The following is a 4,908-nucleotide window of genomic DNA, read 5'->3' as shown; positions in this document are numbered from 1 at the left end:
GTGTGTGTGTGTGTGTGTGTGTGTGTGTGTGTGTGTGTGTGTGGGCGGGGTCATTATATTAGTCTAAAATGGTCTCCAAACAATATTATCATATATCGTGATAATTTCTGAGACGATTTATCGTCCAGCAAAGCTTATCGTGACAGGCCTAGTTTTAATCAGTCACCCCTCCATCAGATTGGAGGTTTGGCCCGGCCTGAGATAGAAATGTAGGTGGATGCTTGACGGCAACGTTTTGTCAGAGCTGAAGGTCAAAGGTCACGCTCAAAAATAAAAACAAGGTGCCCTGTTTTCTTCAACCAGAGTTGCACAGAGTCACCTTTCATGATGAACCAGATGCAGAAAACAAAGTGTCTGTCGGTTTTCAAACTGATGTTAGGAATCATGTCATCTGAAGGCAGAAATGCTTTCAAGTTGTTGTTTTTTTCACCCACTGCATCCGGCCAGCTTTCTTTTTTTTTTCCCTTCTTTTTTCTTTTGACCTTCTTTCATCTAGAACTATAAAATGCTAGGAAATAAAAAAATGCTTGATGTTTTTTTTTTCAGAAGAAAAAGAAATTGTGATTTTTTTTTAAGAAGGTGAATACTGAACACGAGAAGTTTAAAGTACTGTAGCTCCCATCATGTATTGTCTCATCTGAGCTTCCCTTTTTTTATTTTATTTTTTTTATTTTTTTTTATTTTTTTTTTGCATTTCTCCTTATCTCTCAGCCTCCAACACTGAAGTTGACAGGTTGGCTCACATCTGTCTCTCAGCTCCATCCCACAGTCAGGGTTAAGTAATTGGAAAATGAACATGTTCGACTCGATTATTTTGTGGTCTGTGGCAGGAGTTAAACATCCGAGTGGGGACTTTGGATTCTTTATATCTTTGGGGTTTGTATGAAAATTTTATAGCTGCCTGTGTTTTTCTTCCCCGAGCGTATCTGGGAACATTTTTTTGTAATTTCTCAGTTTTATAGGAGGAGAGCAGCAACAGAATCGCCTCAAAGTTGATTTGTTTAAAAAATTAACCTGTGTTTTGTTTTACATTTCATCTGTATAAGCAATGTTAAGAGATCTTGCAGTCTCTTTTTTTTTTCTTTTCCTTTTTTTTTTTTTGGCTATCGATCGAATGTTTGTCTCTTTACTACCTGATGATGATAATGTGCTTTACTCTCTGTAAATTCTTGTATTTTACTGCTGTCCACATATGTAGAGATAGAAAAATCTTTAAAGTGGAAAATTTTATTTTTCACTATTTGAACCAGCAAATAAGTTGACCTGTAAATTGAAACTTTTTTTTTATTTTTTATTTTTTAGTAAAAGTGGACTTGACATTTAGGTAAAATTGTCCTTTATATAAAAGTGCTGCACCTTGTGAGCAGTGTGGTTCTGAACCAGGTGGGACAACACAAAAACTTGTACAGTTTTTCTTTTGTTTTGTAAGAAACATACAAGTTTAGTTTAACTTCAATATTGACATAAAATTTCCTATTTATTTAAAATGATGAAATGTTCTCAGTTGTTTTTTTCCCCTCTTTATTATTGAGTAGTATGTTGAGGAAAAATCCCTTCAAAATAGAAAAAAATATATGTTTTTAACAGATTGTGGCCACTTTGAAGAGATTCTCTTTTTGTACTTGATGGGACATTTCACCTTGGATAATAAAATAATGTTTTGAGTAAGATATTTTCTGTCTTTCTTCTTTCTGGAGTAAAGTATTTTCAGTATTCAGCAGTATTAAATGAATAATGAGAACAGATTCAGTCCTGATGAGAACTAGTTGCAGTCTTGAGTGAATAAAACTAAATCTAGGTTGAGTGTGTCGTGAACACCACATTAAATTTTTGCTCAATATCTGTGAAATTACCTGAATTACAAACATTTGTGTGTGTGTGTGTGTGTGTGTGTGTGTGTATGTCTATGGTCTCAGCTGTTTTAAATCAGGTTGACTATAAAAAATGATCAGTTATAGATTGACATTGAGGGGTTACTTTGTGAGTTTAATTAAAATTTGTCCTGTGGTTCATGAGATATTTGAGATAGAGAACGTCGTCTTTCTGCGCTCTTATTTTTTTTCAGAGAAAACAAAGCAGGGCTTCTTGAAAATGTAACAGGTGAAAAATAAACTGGAAGTTCCTGCAGTAAAACATGAGGGAGGTTGTATCATGATGTGAGATTTGTTGCCTCTTGTCCTGGAATCATTCATTAAATAAAGTAGATTTGTTTTAAATGGAGGTTGCTGCTGTGGAGAAGGTGTTTTTTATATAAAGCTGGTGAGGAAGAAGTATTGATGTGGGGTGAGATAAAAACGTGTATTGAAAAACTCTGATGGAAATTAAAAAGATGCCTCTAATTTGTTATTTTTTTCTTTTGGGTGGGGAAAAAGATCCTGACTTACTTTTGCAAGATCCTGTAAAACTTTCTCAGGATCCTGAGAAAGAAAGTCGAAAGAGTGGTTAGGGGAGTCTTCCTGGAATCGGTAGGGCGCCGGTTAGATTCCCTGTACAGCTGTCTCAGTTGTTGTGTTCTTGGGCATGACACGTCACCTACAAAGTCTCTGATATACAGTGGGGTACGAAAGTTTGAGCAGCCTTGTTAATTTTCCTGATTTACCTTTATAAACCACTGATTGATTGGATAAAAAAACTAGTTAAATATATCATATAGGGGACAAACACAGTGATATTTGAGAAGTGAAATAAAGTTTATATGATTAACAGAAAGTGTGCAATAATTGTTTAAACAAAATTAAGCAGGTGCATAAATTTGGGCACCGTTTTCATTTAACTGATTTCAAAACCTTTAGAACTAATTATTGGAACTCAAATTTGGTTTGGTAAGTTCAGTGACCCTTGACCTCCATACACAGGTGACTCCCATTATGAGAAAGGGTATTTAAGGAGGGCAATTGTAAGTTTTTCTCCTCCCCATCTTCTTTGAAGAGTGGCAGCATGGGAGTCTGAAAACAACTTTCAAATGAGATGAAAACAAAGATTGTTCACCGTCATGGTTTAGGGGAAGGATACAGAAAGCTATCTCAGAGATTTCAGCTTTCAGTCTCCACTGTGAGAAACATTGTGAGAAAATGGATGACCACAGGCACAGTTCAAGTGTAGGCTCCAAGTGGCAGACTAAGATAAATCTGGAATAAACAGAAGTGAAAGATGTTGAGAACAGTCAGAGTCAACCCACAGACCAGAACCAAAGCCCTACAGCGTCATCTTGCTGCTGATGGAGTCACTGTGCATCGTTCAACTATTCAGCACACTTTATACAAGGAGATGCTGTATGGGAGAGTGATGCAGAGGAAGCCTTTTCTCCGCCCACATCACAAACAGAGCTGCTTGAGGTATGCTAAAGCACATTTGGACATCCAGCTTCATTTTGGAATAAGGTGCTGTGGACTGATGAAACTAAAACAGAGTTATTTGGGCAGAACAAGAGTCGTTATGCATGGAGGAAAAAGAACACAGCACTCCAAGAAAAACACCTGCTACCTACAGTAAAATGTGGTGGTGGTTCCATCATGCTGTGGGGCTGTGTGGCCAGTATAGGGACTGGGAATCTTGTTAAAGTTGAAGGATGAATGGATTCCAACCAATCAGCAGATTATGGAGACCAATGACCAAGAATCAGTGACAAAGCTGAAGCTGCTGAAGCCGGGGCTGCGTCTTCCAACAAGACAACCACCCAAAACACTGCTCAAAATCTACTAAGGCATTCATGCAGAGGAACAATACAACGTTCTGGAATGGCCATCTCAGTCCCCAGACCTGAATATTATTGAAAATCTGTGGTGTCACTTAAAGAGAGCTGTCCATGCTCAGAAACCATCAAACCTGAATGAACTAGAGATGTTTTGTAAAGAAGAATGGTCTAAATCAGTGTTTCCCAAAGTTGGGGTTGGGATCCAAAGTGGGGTCCCGAAACATCAAGATGGGGTCCTTAAAATATTTTCTGAATTAATTACATTTTTGCCTTAGTTGTTACAAATGAGTGAGGTTAGTGTATTTAAAATGGATAAATGTAGTATAAAAATAGTGTTACTATGTCCATGTTTAGTTGACCTGATACAAATGTTTATCATCCAAAAATAGTTGGGGGCACAGGTCTCTGCTGCTGTTATTTTGTGGGTCAAAAGCTGAAAAGTTTGKGAACCACTGCACTTTGGTTCCCAAAGTTGGACTTGGGACCCAATTGTGGGTCATGAAGCACCTTGGATCTCCAGAAATCAATTTAATGGGTAATAAAATTATTGCTGATGTAATATTTTCCCAACAATTATTACAAAAACACACAAAAGAAAGTTTAAATAAGTATTTATATTTGTGTAAGCTGTTTAGATTGTCAAAAAGCCTGTGTTTTTAGGCGTATTAACAAAGTTTTTGTACTCAGACCAGTAATATTTGGGGTCACAAGTTTTCGCCATGGATATTTTGTGGGTCAGAAGATAAAAAGTTTGGGAACCACTGGTCTAAAATACCTTCAGCCACAATCCAGACTCTCATTAGAAGCTGTAGGAAGTGTTCAGAGGCTGTTATTTCGGTGAAAGGAGGAGCTACTAAATATTGAGGTAAGGGTTTTTTTTGGTGCCCAAATTTATGCACCTGCCTAATTTTGTTTAACCAATTATTGCACACTTTCTGTAAATCATATAAACTTCATTTCACTTCTCAAATATCACTGTGTTTGTCCCCTATATGAAATATTTAACTGATTTTTTAAAATCCAAACAATCAATGATTTATAAAAGGTAAATCAAGAAAATTAACAAGGCTGCCCAAACTTTTGCACCCCACTGTGTGTCCCATCAGTGTATAATTGTGATTGGCACTGAGTCTCAGTCAGTTGAGATTGATTAGATGATTTGTACGTTAACTTTGTAGGAGATCTAGTATCTAGTTCTCATGTTCCTAAGAAAG

This window comes from Austrofundulus limnaeus, unplaced genomic scaffold, assembly GCF_001266775.1.
Source record: "Austrofundulus limnaeus strain Quisiro unplaced genomic scaffold, Austrofundulus_limnaeus-1.0 Scaffold384, whole genome shotgun sequence".
In the NCBI taxonomy this organism is placed as follows: domain Eukaryota; kingdom Metazoa; phylum Chordata; class Actinopteri; order Cyprinodontiformes; family Rivulidae; genus Austrofundulus; species Austrofundulus limnaeus.
Note: the sequence above shows the minus strand (reverse complement) of the source record.